The sequence below is a fragment of the Tupaia chinensis genome, unplaced genomic scaffold (genome assembly GCF_000334495.1).
Source record: "Tupaia chinensis unplaced genomic scaffold, TupChi_1.0 Scaffold000250_1, whole genome shotgun sequence".
Classification (NCBI taxonomy): Eukaryota; Metazoa; Chordata; class Mammalia; order Scandentia; family Tupaiidae; genus Tupaia; species Tupaia belangeri.
In genome coordinates this window covers 3,619,645-3,637,332 of record NW_006159730.1, presented here as the reverse complement: position 1 = coordinate 3,637,332, position 17,688 = coordinate 3,619,645, and the positions used below count along the sequence as shown (strand labels likewise).

Below are 17,688 nucleotides of genomic sequence, written 5' to 3'. Positions count from 1 at the left end.
CACTATGTTGCCCAGGCCAGCCTGAGCCCATGATCTTCCTGCCTCGGCCTCCAGGTAGTTGGAACTATAGGCATGTGCCCCCAGGACTTTTAGGGCAGGCAGAAAACGAATCCCTGGGCTCCCACGTGGGTTCAACCTCCCAAGTATAGTGTCCATCATGCACTAACACAATGGGCCAAGGAGTCATTTTGAGGAAGGTTCTATATTCATAGGTAGGTAAAGTGGTTCAGTGATAAAGCTACACATACAACATAGAAAGTAAGTTTTTTTTTCTTTATAGAGATTGAAAGTTATTTTCATCTGCTTTCTTGAAACAGTTCTTTCCATGTGTGCACAGCTGATTTGCATAAATTCTAAACTCATTACTTGTAAATGTGGACAGGATACCAGCTCACTCTTGAAAAAGGGTGAAGTGATTGCTTTGCCTTCCTTGTGTACTGTTTTTGGTAGGAAAGGCAGCTCAGAGCCACCAGTCTTAAGAACCTGCTGAAGGAGGCTTTAAAAAGGATACTATTTTGTAACATTCCAGCAGCTCTATCTCTAAAACCAAGTGATTAAAGTTAGAGAAAAAAAGGTAATACAAAAAATACTCTTTCTCTGCCTTAAAGCAAAGAATCAAAATGATCAACTTATATTTTGGTTCAATGTAGAAATCTATCACCATTGTGCATTACTGATTTCACTAGAAAAAGGATTTCTTTTTCTTAATATTCCATACCATGCATATTTCAGTGCCTTACAGGTGTACTAGTAATTTTCTTAAATTTATAGCTATATTGGGCTTACATATGTCCTTATAAAGGTAATGCTGGAATAGTAATAGGTTTACACAAAAATTGTAATTTATGTCATGCTGTTTTGTTGAAGAGAAGCTTTGGTTCTATTTATACCTTTAATAAGCTACTACATACTTCTTAATTGTACAAACTGTGGGGTCATAGGATGGAAGTCAAGAAATAGTTTTATCTAGGAACCCTTCATGGTACCTATTTATAATACGTGCTTTCTTGAAATATTGATATATTCTTTATGAAAAATTAGATTTTAGATTAAAATATTAGGAAAATGTACTGTGTCTAGAATCTTTTTTATTTTATATTTCAATTTCAAAATCTAAAACATTTGTCAGAGATTTACTTTAATACCTAAAGGGAAAATAATTTACAATTTACAAACAAAGATGGTGGTAATGCTGTCATTTTTTCTTTTTCTTTTTCTTTTTTTTTTTTTTTTTGAGAAGTTTTTGCTATAGGGCACGTGCACTTGCCAGAAAGACAGAGAGACAGAAAGTGAGAAATCAGCCCCCAGGGGGTATGGCCACACCACAATCCCTTCTCTTCCATTCTCCTCTTGGCATTTTGGGTATGCACACACACACACACACACACATTGAGTTTCAAGCCATCAAGTCCAGGACTCGAACTGTGGTCAGTCATGTGGGAGTCCAGGGACATGACCATTACACCATCTGCTAGTCCCATTAATTATATATTTATAAGTAGGGAGTACCTATTATCCACATGCTATTAATATAAGAAAATCACTTAAACTTCCTCCAATATTACCTTCCTACATCCACAATCACTGCCATTATTATGTTTACTTTATCATATTATGTTTACATTACATTTTATTTTATTCTATGTCTATACTTTCTAAAATTGTTAATTTTTTTTACCTATTATTACAGATCGATGCTCATCAACTATTTTACAATCAGAGTTTCTCCATTCTTGAGCTGTTGATGTTGATTCATTTTGAGTGTCTGTGTACACATGCACACAAGCATGTGTCTCTGTGTGTGTATGTTTAAAGAAGCACTCAAGGGTACTATATTGTCTGGGCCACTGCCTACTTCAAAAGGTCTTTCTGTTGATATTATGTTGGGCTGAAAATAAAACTTGAGTCACACTTCCTTTCCTGTGTAGAAATCACTTCTCTAGCTTCTGAAATTATGTGGAAATTAAAGGCCAGCCTTCATTCTCTCTTTTATGTAGCTGGTTTTTTGTCCTTATATGCTCCTATGATTGAGTCTTTATCCTTGGAGTTCAAAAAAACAGCACTAAAATATCTCTTGGTATTCATTGTTCTAAATTAAATTTTTCTAAAATATGGTATAAACTTAAATTTGAAGATGCAAATCTTTGTAACAATTTTCTTCTGTTTATTTTTGTATTTTTTTATCAATTCATTTTAATCTGTACTTTTTTCTGAGAAACGAATTGTGTACATGTTGGCTCTCTTTTTACTGTCTTCCATACATTTTATCATTTTTAGAATTTTATATTATTCAGACACAACTCATTTGTTAGATTTTTCCAGACTTAGTATCTATGCTTTTGCCTTTTTTTCAGTCAAGTTTATTATATTTGTATTGCTTCTAGTGTGTATTTTATGTCTATATTTTAATCTCCATTTTCATTTTTTTCTCTGAACTCTGCTAGCTCTATTTCATCCTTCTTATATTGTTTTATTCTCTTCTCTGAACTCTGTGTCTTCTCTGAACCTCCAAACACTTTTTAGAACACATATTCTTTGTAATATGTTTTCCATGGCGTGTGAGTGTAAGTGTGTGTGTGTACAAGTTTTCCTCTAGGGATGTGAAAGAGAAAATGTCAGCGTTTACACATGGACTTATCCACTGGTCCTTCTCTAATCACCACTCATCTTTAAATGAAGTGGCAACCAACCTATCAGTACAATAGGGAGGGAGAAGAATAGGATGGCTGGAAATTCTCCAGAAAGGTTAGCAGTTGCTGTTTCACTTCACTGACTCAAACACGTTCTCCCTAAGTCTTTTGTTTTGTAACACTGGAAGTATTTTTCCTCTCAGATTTTCTCATCTAAGGAGTCTGCGTGGATCACAGCAAGTTATCCTATAGCTGTGAGTTTCGTACTTCCTCCACCTTCTCCTCTCCTCCCAGGGCTTAGAGACCAAATAGTCAAGAGTAGAATGACGTGACTGGCAGAATGTCCCTTTGAGGATTCTCTTCCCTGCCATTCTAGAGTACCAGGTGGAATATTCTCTTCCATTTATGTTCTACCCAGAGGCCAAGCTCTCTTTAATCAAATACTCTCAAATATGTCTTTCAGGGAGATGAACATATTGCTGACTTTTTTTTGGAGAGGTTTTTGCTATAGGGATCATGCACTAGCCAGAAAGACAGAGAGAGACAGAAAGTGAGAAATGCAACTCCTTCTCCTCCATTCTCCTCTCGGGATCTTGGGTTCGCACGCACTTGTGTCCGGCGTGAGTTTAAGCCACTAGGACTCAAACCTCAGTCGACTACAGGGGAGTCCTGCGACATAGCCATTACACCAACTGCTGGTCCCCATATTGCTGACTTTTAAGGCAGCAAGTGACTTCGCTCAGTGGGCTTGACTACTTAGGTAGAAATTTCAGTATTTAGTATATGGACTTCAAATCTGTATAATCAAGGTTGTGGAAATTCACTTGCTTCCATGGAGATGACATATTTTCCCCTCTCTTTGCCTTCTATGATATTTTCAGTGAACTTTGAGAGAATGTAGAGAGGAAAAGATGCCTCTACAGCAACATCTAAAACTGGAAGTATGTGAATATTTTGTATTTCATGTATTTTACATCAAAATGTCTGGTTAAATATAGAAAATGTCTAGTCAGTTCACATAAAACATCACTGAGAACCTTCTACATACAAGAAGCACTTGGCTAGGTGCAGATTTCAGTGCAAAAACTAATGAGCCAAGATCTTGAATCTCACAGGTTTTTGGCTAATTGCTGTACAGTATGATCTATGTTACAATGACTGAATAAACAATGCAGTATGAAAACATGCAACTTAATTTTTTTTTTCAATTTCCGAAGTGTTTTTAGGTCATTTAATGAATATTCATTGGGGGCTGACTATGTTAGATCTAACAACAGTACTTAAACTGCCAACTTCAAATAAAGAAACTAGGCTGAAAGAGGTTAGGTTAGGCTGGAAGAACACAGAGACCTAAAGACAGACTGTTTTTTATTAAAGTCCACCACATCACACTGCCATGGAAGGAAGAACAGAGTCCGCAATATAGAGCAAACAAAAATCCACTCTGTAAGCCATTGTTACTTTTCTATTCACCATACCGGGTTCCATAATCTCTCTTCTGTGAACTACACTGGGAGACATGATTCATTCTCCGTGGACTACTCTGTGATCCACTGTGTGTCTCCTATGAAAGACACTGTAATTCACCCTCCTGGTGTTGAGACTTATCTGCTACACTTAAGACATCATAGTTTTAATATTTGGACATGGAAGTATTTGAAAGTATATCTTTCTTATAGTATAGTTAGTAGATTAATCAAAAAAGCTGGCTAAATCTATGTCACAAAAAATTGTGTGTATATGTATACATGTGTTAAATATGTATTTTAATTTAAAATATGTAATTTTTTTTCCTTTGGAGAGGTTTTTGCTATAGGGCATGTGTGCTCACCAGAAAGACAGAAAGAGACAGAGAGACAGAAAGTGAAAATGAGAAGTCCCCCCCCCCAGGGGGGTATGGCCACACCACAATCCCTTTTCCTCCATTCTACCCTTGGGATCTTGGGCATGCACACACACATGCCTGGCATGAGTTTAAACCACCGGGTCTGGGACTCGAACTGCGGTCGACTACATGGGAGTCCAGCGATATAGCCATTATGCCAACTAATGGTCCCAAAATATGTAAATATTTACTCACTTTCCAACTATTATATGTAGTACCAAGGCTTTTCATTTTAGAAATAGTTTACTCACTGGAGTTTTTTTTTTCATTTTCCTCTTTCGTTTACATTTAAATATAATGACAGCATAAATGCACATGAGGCGAATGGCAGTAGACAGTGGTTTACAGAATCTCTACTCTTCTAATTTTTTCTATTCCTGATTTGTGTGTTATTCATTTACTTATTTCTTCCATGAAAGAGGCAGATAGGGACAGACAAATATGCAGACATCCCTAACGGGTTGTTCAAGCATAATTCACTCCCCATCTCAGCCAGCTTGGATCATGGGTACATACATGCATGCCCACAATGCTCAGGGAGGTTCTGGAACGTGAATCCAGGACCTTTCCCATGTGGTCCCACTTGCATTACGACCATGTTACCGTCTGGCCTGTGCTTTATTTGATTACTGATTTTTTTCAACCAACTTTGTTTTTAGGCAAGTCCCCTTAAGTCTAACCAAAATATTTTATTTGAAAGACAAACATATAAAATCACATTTTGGGAACCAGCAGATGGCAGAATGGTTACATCACTGGACTCCCATATAGTCGATTGCAGTTAGAGTCCTGGACCTGGCAGCTTAAAACTTACACTAGGTTCACGTGCATGCATGCCCAGAATTCCAAGGGGAGACTGGAAGAGAAGGGACTGCACTATGGCCATCCCCTCTAGGGAGGTGATTTCTAGCTTTCTGTCTTTGATTCTCTCTGTCTCTTTATCAAGCATATGTGCCCCATAGCAAAAATCTCTCTTTAAAAAAAAAAAATCACATTTGTATTCTACTTTCCTCCAGTATTACATAATATTTAATTGAATTATATAACAAAAGCTAGTGCAAATGTTATAAACATTTTTGGAACAAAGACAACTGACCATTGAATACGTTTTCAACTCAAATGGTGAGAGCAGAAATAGACAAACACAATGATATTGTTATTGACAATTAAAACCACAAGCTCTAGAGCCACACCACCTGGGTGTAAATCCTAATCCACTATCAACTAGTTTTAACTCTCTACAAGTCAACTAACCCTCTGTGTCTCGGTGTATTTTTTTTCCAAAATGGGAATAACAGTATTTACACTGAGGTATTATTATGAAAATGAAAAGAGTTAACTTATGTAAAGAACTTAGAATAGTCCTTCAAAGGTGGTAAGGGCTATGTATAAATATTAGATATTATGACTAGCCAGGCATTCAGTTTACAATGGATGTCAATCTATGTATTTTGGAGAAAGAATACACACATTAGTTTATTTAGCTAGCAAATGGTTAAATGGAAGCTGAGAATAGCTCTTACTTTCTGTATCCATTACCTAGTGACCCTTTACTAGATCATATGTTTCTTGAAAGCAGTAATTAGGTCTATTTTGTTCACTACTGCATATCTAATAAACACAGTGCCTGCACTCACCAAGTATTTTCTTAGTTAATGAGTAAATCAATCTCAAATACAGTAGGATTAGCTATAACATGATATGACTATTATTTTATAAGTATTAGTTATTTTACATTTAAAACATACTCTCGTCTCTTTTCTAATTTGACCCTCACAAAAATTTGTAATGATCTCCATTTTTAAAATGAGAAATGTGGAGAGCAGAAAGGTTAAGTAATTGGTTCTTGGTCTCACACAGTCAGTCACTAACAGAGCAAGGATGAAAAGTGAGGACTCCTCTCAGCCTCATCTACAAAATGTCATTCTCTAGATATGGAGAGTTCTAAAACAAAAACAAAACAAAACAAAACAAAACAAAAACTCAGCATGCATCCTTTCTATCTATAAATACCATCTCTCCTGTTTGTCCTAGTTGACTTCTGATACTCTTTATTCACTAAGTTCAAATTCTAAGTATCTGTTCATAAAGGAATCTGTTACTCTTCCATTCATGCCTAATTCTTTCCATTGTAACTCTACCATGAAAACAGCCAAGCATGAGATTAAATATGGTTTATGAAATAAGAATATCACTTGTTTAATTTGTTTTAAATATCTCACCTTTGATGCATTTAACAACATAATTATGTTAAAACCAGTACTACTGTTTTGCCTTAATTGTCAAAAAGTGTAGTGTTTCAGATTTTACCAAGATCACCCTCTCTTACAACTCAGTCCCAATCACCTGACAATAAAAAACATGCAGTCAAAATCAGTGAATAGATAGATTTATAGCATCATATATAATAGTATTTTAATAAAATTAAATGGCTATGCTATCTCACTCTAAGTCAATCTTCAAAATATAAGTCTAGTAAATAAAGCAAAGAAGTGAAAGAGTGGATGTGGGGGAGGGGAATGACAAGAGCTTGAGGATATAGCCTCTTGTGTAAATGCATTAAGAGCACAGGGCTTCTTTACATTTGTAACCACTCCTGATAATGTGTTGCTCTCAGGTGCTTATTATCTTTTCTTATGAATGAATGGCAACTGGCAACAGGCACATTGTAGCTTATTCCAATTGTAAGGTTATAATTGTGGGGCTAATCTCTGTTCATTTACAGGGCTCCAGAATTTTTCTGGTCTGTAAGTTTCAAAACAATCCTGAGTAAATTGAATTCAAGTGATTCAACAAGTGTATACTAAATTTTGTCGTGTTTATCTACTATTTTAGGTAGTGTGGAAAATAAAAGATCGCTTACTGATAGTCCCTTACTTCAATAAACTTAAAAGGGAATGCAAAATTCAGATTTGGACATCAAAAATTATTTTATGGGAAGAATGGGATAAGTACTAAAAGTGGTGTTTAAATAAAGAATAATGGGGGGGAAGCCAGCAGATGGCATAGCAGTTATGTTGCTGGACTCTCACATGACTGACCACAGTTTGAGTCCTGAATCCGGCAGCTTGAAAATCACATTAGACAAGCAAGCATGTGTGTGTGTCCAAGATCCCAGGAGAAGAATGGAGTAGAAAGGATTGTGGTGTGGCCATCCCCTCTAGTGGGGTGATTTCTCACTTTCCCTCTCACTGTCTCTGTTTCTCTCTCTCCAGAAAGTGCCCATGCCTAAGGCAAAAAAACACTACAAAGAGAGAGACAGAGTAGAGAGAAAAAAGAAAGAGAGAGAGAGAGAGGAAGGAAAGAAGGAAGGGAGGGAGGGAGGAAGGGAGGAAGGAAGAAAGGAAAAGAAGGAAGGAAGGAAAGAAGAAAGAAGAAAGGAAAAAGGAAGGAAAGAGAAAGGAAGGAAGAAAGGAAAGAAGGAAGGAAGAAAGGAAGGAAGGAAGGAAAGAAGGAAGGAAGGAAGGAAGGAAGGAAGGAAGGAAGGAAGGAAGGAAGGAAGGAAGGAAAGAAAAGAAAGAGAAACACAGAAAAAATAAATAAATTCTGATGGACTGGCATGCAAGCTTCAGGGAAGAAACTGTATTAGATGTTTCCTATTAGAATTTGAACAGAGTGGCTTCAGATAAAGACATAGGAGTGACTGAAAGAAGAAAAAGATCTATAAATGAAAGTATACCAGTATGGCTGACACTTAGAATACCAGGAGGATATTTTGAGAAATTGCTGTGAGACTAGTTAAACCTTGACAATGAAGTCTGGTATACCAACTAAAAGACCTTGGCCTTATTAAAAAGTTAAAAGACAGGCATTAAAGCTTTTCCATGTCCTGTTTTTTACAGCAATGTGATTGATTATGATGCATTTTATGATTATTATTCTGGCCAAGGGAGGTAAATATGAAGGAAAGTCTATTGAAAGCTATTGAAATACTTTAGGTAAAAGTAAAAAACATCATAAAAAATAAGTTCAACTAGCCAACACAACACTGGGAGAAAAAAATGTCTGATCTTGTTAGTTATTAAGCCAAGGCATATGCAGAACATACTACCATTTTACTCCCTTTTGAATTAGCCAAAATTTTAAACAGTAATTGTGAAATTAAAGTATATAGAACACAATTTTATAATCATTAAGTAAATCACTAAGTAATCATTAAGTAAATTAGTAAAAAACTACTTTTGGAAAGAAATTTGATAATATATTTCAAAAGTGGTTTGATTTTTTCATATATTTTTACCTATTAAGAAAAATATCCATAAAATAATAAAATGCAGAGAAGCAGAGAGTAGCATGGTGGTTACCAGGATAAGAGATGGGAGTGTGTTGATTAAAGGATACAAAGTTGCAGTTAGGTAGAATAAAGGGTAAGTTTTTAAAGTGGTAGATATGCTAATTGGCTGAATTCAATCATTCTAGACTAAATAGATACATTATAGCATCATTATATATCTCATAACTAAATATGATTATAATGTGTCCAAAAATACCTTGGGACCAGCAGGTGGCATGGTGGTTAAGGCACTGGACACTCCCACATGACTGACCACGGTTTGAGTCCCAGACCTGGTGGCTTGCTTTCTCACTTTTTCTCTCTCATGCTGTCTCTCTGGTCAAACTAAAATAAGTAAATATAAATAAATGAATGAATAAAATTAAATAAATAATTCTTTTAAAAAATTAAAAATATCTTAAAGTCAAGGTGCTAGCAGGACTCTACTCCCTCCAGAGATTATAGCAGAAAATCTGTTTCTTTGCCTTTCTAGATTCTAGCAGCCACCTGCTTTCCTTGACACATGGTCCCTTCCTCCATCTTCAAAGCCAGCAGTGTAGCATTTTCAAATCTTTCTCCTTCTCTCACTGCTTTAGTCATCACATCGTAGTCTGAGAGTTTGACCTTACTACTGCTGTTCTTAAGTTTTCTCTTTCTGTGACCTTTCCACCCCTCTGCTAGAAAGACCTTTGGGAGGACATCATTGAGCCTACCTGGATAATGCAGGATATCTCATGATCCTTAATCATTCTGCAAAATCTCTTTTGCCATACAAGATAAATAGTTGCAGGTTCCAGTGACCAGGCTGTGAACATCTTCGTAGGGCCATTATTCAGCCTACCATAAGATGATAGTAACATGTACTTCAAAGTTATTATGGGTCTAAATTATTGCTATAAAATAATTTTATTATTTTGCATAGAAATATACAAAATGAGACATAAATACAAACAAGTTGTAACTAGCAAAGAAGTTACCTTGTAAAAACTGGTGATTGGTTCATTGTCCTTGCCATTGCTCAGATATTGGTAAATTATTTATTTGGAAGGACCTTCGAGTCTACTGCACTTTCTTCTGAATATCATCAATGTTGCTTTTTGGACTTACTCAGAAGTTACTCATTACCAATATTAATTCATAAAAGGTGTTTCATACTTTTGAAACAAAGTATGAAATTACAAGAAATATTTTTGAGCATCACATATAAGTTGGCACTCAAGGTAGCTAAGAGGAGTTTCAATAATGTTCTAAATGATGATACCATCATGGGAATAAGTATTTAGAAGTTCCTAATGGCACGTTTTAGACAATAAGATTCATTCTGCTAACCAAATTTTGGTATATTTGTGTTTTTATGTTATTTAATTATCTTATAAGCGTATTTTATAAGCACACATTAAAAAAAAATCTCTCCCCCAATTCTGCCAAACTAAAAAAGGCCACATATCAAATCTTTTCCTTCCCATGTTTCTTTTCATATGTATGTTCTCTCACAAGTACAAATAAGACCATATAGTTACTACTCTTACAAACATCCCAGACTTTCTATATAATAACATCCTATGATTACAAGGATGAGAACCTATTTTCTATGTTATTATTTGCAAAGTTACTGAAAATAGTTCAGTTTCTGAACTATTTTTCTTTAACATCCATTGGTAGAAAACTTTTTAAAATCTATATGACATATTTTCATACTTTCTAAATTACTATATCACACGAAAAGCAAAGTATTGTCCTTAGCGGCATTTGAGAATCTAAACAAGCTAAAACTGCCTATACGTTAACGGATGTTCATAATGTTCACTCAAATACCAATGACTACCAGGCAATTCAGATTTGAAAAGAGTTTTATGAAGATAAGTGAATTAATATTAGGGGGTCATTTCATAGATATACATGGTATTTATGGAGTTAATGAATTTTATTCAATATGTAAAACACAACATTTATAACAAAACACAAATAAAAAAGAAAACAGTATATAGGTAACATAAAAAATAAATAAAATCATCCTCAAGCTTATTAAGATGGAAGGCATTCAAGCCAATGCCATCACATAGCCCCTGGCAGCTTGCTTTCTCATATCTCTCTCTCTCTCTCCCCCCTCTCTCTGGTCAAATTAAAATAAATGGGGAACCAGCAGTTAGCGTAATGGCTATGTCGCTGGATTCCCACGTAGTCGACCATGGTTCGCGTCCCGGACCCGGTGGCTTAAAACTCACGCCGGGCACATGTGTGTGTTTTCCCAAGATCCCAAGAGGAGAATGGAGAAGGGATTGCGGTGTGACCATCCCCCCCTGGGGGGTGATTTCTTGCTTTCTGTCTCTATGTCTGTCTGTCTGGCGAGCACACGCGCCCTGTAGTGAAAAACTCTCCAAATAAATAAATAAATAAAGTAAATGAAGTTAAAAAATAAAATAATTCTTAAAAAAAAAAGAAAATATCATATACAGATATTTCTGTTAATTTTAATGAGTTATCTTTTTTTCTTTTAGGACATTTTCATATAATTATTCATAGATACATCTCTCTCGGATTGCCTACGAAATACATGTTCATTAGAGTCTACATAAAAAGTACATGAGCACATTTTATTTTTCCTTTCAAAACTTTAAAATTCACTTTGATAGTTATTTGCTTTTTGCTTCTGAATGATAGGCTCTTAAACTAACGTCATAATGATGTCACTTTATAGATTTTTTGTGTAATACTCTGTGATTTATAAAGCTTCCACCTATGTTTTCTCTTCTGATGCTCATAATAACCTTGTGAAGCAGGTAAGGCAGTTAGTATCAATTGTATTTCACAGATCAAAAAGATGAACTGAAATTTAGAGGGAACTCCAAAAAAATAAATAAATAAATAAATAAAGTAAATGAAGTTAAAAAATAAAATAATTCTTAAAAAAAAAGAAAATATCATATACAGATATTTCTGTTAATTTTAATGAGTTATCTTTTTTTCTTTTAGGACATTTTCATATAATTATTCATAGATACATCTCTCTCGGATTGCCTACGAAATACATGTTCATTAGAGTCTACATAAAAAGTACATGAGCACATTTTATTTTTCCTTTCAAAACTTTAAAATTCACTTTGATAGTTATTTGCTTTTTGCTTCTGAATGATAGGCTCTTAAACTAACGTCATAATGATGTCACTTTATAGATTTTTTGTGTAATACTCTGTGATTTATAAAGCTTCCACCTATGTTTTCTCTTCTGATGCTCATAATAACCTTGTGAAGCAGGTAAGGCAGTTAGTATCAATTGTATTTCACAGATCAAAAAGATGAACTGAAATTTAGAGGGAACTATTCGAAGCCACACTGCTAGATTCTGGGGTAGTCAGGATTTATTCTCTTCTGATCCTGAGATACTTTATTTTCCCCTAATGATGGCTATAAGTAATTCCCCATTGGACAACTTCATATGGAACCTAGTTCTTTTTGCAATGGAGTTTCCTGTCTAATGCTATTTCTTACATTTTTGTGTTTTTTGTTGTTCTTGGGTTTTGTTGCTATAGCTGTTTTTGTTTTGCAATGGTGCATGAAGAGAAATTAAATTTGGTCTACATGGCAAGAATTTTATTGATTGACTTGGTAGTTAAGGTATAGATATGAAAATTAAGAATAATCCATAGCTCCCATAACATCTAGCACTTAACATTTCTCAACCTGGCTGGACTTCAGGTTTTGTCAATCAGTATTTATTTAAAAAAACAAAAACCAAAAAAAAAGTAACAACTGCAGAAAGTAGCACTTTGAGCTAATGGCATCTGGAGAACTAGGAAGGAAAGAGTCCAGGCAAGAAGCTGTTGAAATGGCGCAGACACTTTGAGGATGGAATGTAGTTATTTCAAACAGCATGTGCAATGAGACAGGATCTGGCAGCCTAAGAAGCAAGTCAGAGATAACTTACACAAGCTATTTATACTTTTAAAAAATGTTCTTTGAGTTTATTTTCACTTAGTATTTAGCAAATCATTTAGGGAATTCAAAATCTAAACCAATTTAGGCCTTCTAAGAAAAATGGAAGCAGGTTAGTGATGTAATTTTTGAAGTTGGTCTCCAAGTATTCTATCCTAAGCAGTTACATTAGGTAGAAGGAAAATCTCTGGGTAGACTAGTAGCAATTTGGTATGAAAACATCAAATCAATGAGTCATTTTAATATTTTGGTATAAGCATAAGGCAAAACTCAACTTTCCCTTTCACCAAATATTTAAAAATTAGGCAGAGTACTTCAACAATAACAGTAATGATATTGCAGCTCAGAGTCATCTAAACTCCCTATTTATTCATTCATTTATTTAGGGCTAAAGGGTGTATGAAATTGCCAGAGAGAGGCAGAGAGGGGGAGGAGGAAAAAACCACCACCATGGACAATGGTCATACCATAATACCTTCCCCATCTCTCCCTCTATCCCTTCTCTTGCACCTCTCCTTTCTTCATATGCACCCAGCTGTGTGTCTCTCAGGCCTTCAGGTCTGAGACAAGAAATCTGCCGTCAGTCATGGGATCCAACTACCTTAACTACCAGTCCATGGAGCCTGCCTAGAAATTCTTTTAAGGGTCCCCTCCATGTGTTCCATAACATCAGATTAATCCAGGAGTACATGTAGAAGAAGGAGCACATTATGGTGAGTTCAGATGGTATGCTTTACTTGTTACTGATCTCTCCAAGCATCTTCCTTATCGCTCAGCTTAATTACCTCTTTTATTAGCTAATGACTTTTGTGGAGCTATTACTTCATAAGCTATATATTACCAACTATTTGAAAAGTTCATTTATGCAGGGGACCAGCAGGTGGCATGGTGGTTAAGGTGCTGGACATTCACACAAAGCTGACCATGCTTTGAGTCCCAGATCTGGTGTCTTGATTACTTGCTATCTCTCTCTCTCTCTCTCGTCAAAATAAAATTAATGAATGAATAAATAAAATTAAGTAAATAATTCTTTTTTAAAAAAGTTCATTTATGTCCTAAATATTCTTAAGTTAAATATGAATGCTTAGTTTCAATAGGAAGTTTCAACTAAACAGCTCAAGTGAAATAAAGTCATGGATGTTTTACAGCTGGTTCAGGGCAGGCTGGCTAGTATGTGGAAAATACGTTATAAAGACAGGTTAAAGTAGTTAGTATTTGGTTCTAGTTGAGGGGTAGTTTAATTACTGTCCTAGGAAAAGGATGGTGGGACTTCATCTCCTCTGCATAAAGTATACACATGCAAAACAAAATGTTATTTAAACTATAGCACCAAAGATTTTGAATGTCATGAATGCGTTTTGACATTGGATTATTTAACACTTCTATAAGTGGCTAAAGAGAAGCTTAGGATGACACTTTCTGGTTGCCATTAATTTTTTTTAAATTTTTCTAAAAGACTTAAGTGTAGATAAAGCACTAAATATACCTATAAATTAAGTTCTCATTCTCTAATTATATATCAACAACCTAACTACACTTGATAGGGTATCCATTAACCTCATGGTAGCTATTTAAGTTTAAACTAATTACAATTTTAAAATTTAGTTCAATTATACTAGAAACTATGCCATATTGCCACATGTAGGTAGTGGGCACTGTATTGGACAAGTAAATATAAAACATTCCCATCATTGCTAAAAGTTCTATTAGACCACATTGACATATACCTACATGTTATAAATGACTGATAAATGCAGTAAGATATTGATGAGCTATATTTTGAACATCCTGATGGGAAAAATATTTTTACAACTAAAAATAATCTTGCAAAAGCTATAGAGAAGGTGTATTTTAATCACTAAAAGAATCTGTTTTCAGGCCATCCTTGTAGCACAGTGGTAAAATGCTATGCGTGGAGATCTGCAACTCACATAAGCCTAATTGTGGTTTGAATCCTGACCCTGGTGGTTCAAAAACACACCAGGTATATGTGCATGTCTCAGATCCTGACAGGATGAAGAGCTGGAGGAAAAAGGATAGTGGCATGACCATGACCCACAGAGGGGTGCTTCGTCTCTCTCTTTTTTCTTCTTCCTCTCTCTCTCACTCTCTCTATCAAGCACATACACTCTCTGGCAAGAAAAAAATAGATACCAATTCCTCAATAAAAGAAAGAGAGTCCCTGAAAATTAAAAAGAAAAAGAAATTTGTTTTAAATTTTTACTAACAACAAATAACCTTGTCCTAAAGCATCAGTTGGGTAGTTTACTGGGGAAATCAGATATTCATGTATTATATTTTTACACTTAGCAGTTTTACCTTAACTTGAAAGCATTCTGCTATACAGAATGGTGCTTAAATGATGTTTAAGGCTAAGAAATATTTCAAATAGTTTTAATCATATATATAATTTACTTTATAAACTTTTGAAGCACTTGTAAATTGCCTTTCAATTATAAACTTTCTGAAACATTTAAATGCTCGACAGTTTAAAAGTTAAACTTTTGTGAATTGAAAAAGTCCTGAATTATACATATATATATACACACACATTTATAAGTAAATGTACACATATAAACTAATACTAAAGTGCCAAAAATAAATAACTGAATAAATCTGTGTATTTCTATGAATAAATTAAATAAGTATATTCACTTATCCCCATTATTATTTCTTCATACAGATAATAAAGTGAGGCAAAACGAGCAGGTAATTTATTTCAGGATATCAATAAATAAGTGATTTCTTTCATGTCACATTTGACCTCTGAGCACACATTTTATACCATCCCACTCAGCTTCTATTTTATCATTTTAAAGATAAACTAGATAACCTCTAAAGTGATCTTTATTTATGAAATTCTTTTATTCCAGGTATAAATAAAACCCTACAGTTTATATAAATTGGTTTATACTAATACATTATTTGTCTAAGCTATTTCCCAGTAAAATAGCTCACATTCAAATGAGGTAGAACTTTATAAATTTAAAAAATTTAAATAACAAAAAAGAAAAATGCAAGGAGTCAGGTGGTTTGTGGAAGAAGATAGAAAAATAATCTATAAGATGTAAGACTCTGATTCGTCCCTTTCACTCTTGGCTACATTATCCCTTTCTACTATACATTGCCCTCCTCACAGTTGTACCTCAACTTCAAAACATGATCTCTCTTTAAAGATTTGCAAGGAAATTCATCATTTCATTAATAATTTAATGAGGAAAGACTGCTAAGTGAAGTTACTAAATGACTACCAGGGACTACTTAGGACCTTCTGGAGGACATAAAGTAACAACACTTACAGAGAAGTCAAATTATTAGAACTTAAGTGTTGGAGGTGTGGAAAATGCCAGTCCAACTGGTAACTAAACTGTCAGAACTAGCGAATTAAAATATACACTATGAGAAGGCTATTACCATAGTTTCTTCTCAAAAGTCCTGTAATTCTTTTATTAATGATTCCAGAAATTAACATGAATCACTCTCTTAGAATTCTACTACAATGTCATACATCACACAATCATGAGGCAGGAAGGGCAAATCAGAAGTCATGCTGAGCAGTTCTCTTTCAGCAGACCACCGAAAGAACATTTGTTTATGGCTATCCCCATGTCTTAATGGCATTTTAATCCAGTCTTAATTAATAGTAACAATTACTTTAGCAATTACTTTTTTTTCAAGTTTGTTTGTTTGTTAGAGGGCCGTTTGAGCACTGGAGAGTGCCCAAGGCAGAGGGAGAGAAATCACCCACCAGGGGAGATGGCCATGTATCCCTTGTCCTCCATTCTCCTCTCAGGATTTTGGGCACACACATGTACATGCCCAGTGTGTTTTTCAAGCTGTTGGTTGTGAGATCCAGCCCCTTAAACACCATACTACCTGCTGGCACCAGCAATTACATTTTTAGCATGGAATTCTATAATTCTGAGCTATAACTACACCCATGGTTTATATAAAATGATACACAGCAATATACTTGTCTAAGTTCTTTTCCAGTAAAATGAGGTAGGTCATGTACTTTCCATATTGGCCATAAAATCCTCTTATTTCCCCATGAGGTTTATCTCCATTTTATATGTGAAGAAACTGAGGCCTAGAGAAAATACAGCATTTGCCCAAGGATACACAGCTAACAAGTGACTACCAGCCAAGATTTAAGTCCCATCACTCTGACCCCAGAATTGGCATTGTCACACACTGCTACACTGCTTCTTTTTATTCTTTCTTTGGTTCATGAACAATAGTGTGACCTACGCAGAGGTCACTGACATGTGGAACCAATTACTAAAAATCAATTTTAAAAATGTGCCTACTTCCCTTAGCTCATTTCTGCATCTTAAAAATTATAGTTGATAAATTGATGTATGAAAAATTAGTTTATTTGACTAAACTTAAGAAGAGGAAAACATGGTGTGTGTGATTTTTGGAGGCTCTGCTATAGTTAATAAAAGTATATTGTGAATGAGGCAAATATAGTGACTGCAGATTTTTCTTTGCATGCCTCACATATAGCCAGACATTACGAATCAAGAAGCTGCTACTGATGTTTTATCAATAGTTATAATTTCACACATTAAAATCTGAAAGTAGTGCATGTAATATCATTCAAATTTCATCTCAACATGTTTAAGGTTTCTAGCTTCATTATACCATATCCTAAATAAAAGAAGCCAGAATATAAAATGTAGAAATGTGGGACCAGCAGTTGGTGTAATGGCTATGTCACTGAACTTCCATGTAGTCAACCGCCGTTCGAGTCTCAGACTCAGTGGCTTAAACTCACGCTGGGCGTATGTGTGTGCATGCCCAAGATCCTAAGGGGAGAATAGAGGAGAAAGGATTGAGACATGGCCATGCCCCCTAGGGGGTGATTTCTCACTTTCTGTCTGTCTGTCTCTCTCTCTTTCTGGCGAGCACACGTGCCCTACAGCAAAAATCTCTCTAAATAAATAAATAATAAAAAAAATGTA

General features: G+C 35.0%; 2 protein-coding genes across 2 annotated transcripts in view; one reads left to right on the top strand and one right to left on the bottom strand.

The window, feature by feature from the left end:
- CTNNA3 (catenin alpha 3) overlaps positions 1-17,688 on the bottom strand; it is a 1,606,653-nt gene that overhangs the window by 1,004,858 nt on the left and 584,107 nt on the right. The gene's annotated exons all lie outside the window — the stretch shown is intronic.
- The window catches only part of LRRTM3 (leucine rich repeat transmembrane neuronal 3), a 188,794-nt gene that overhangs the window by 106,811 nt on the left and 64,295 nt on the right, over positions 1-17,688 (top strand). The gene's annotated exons all lie outside the window — the stretch shown is intronic.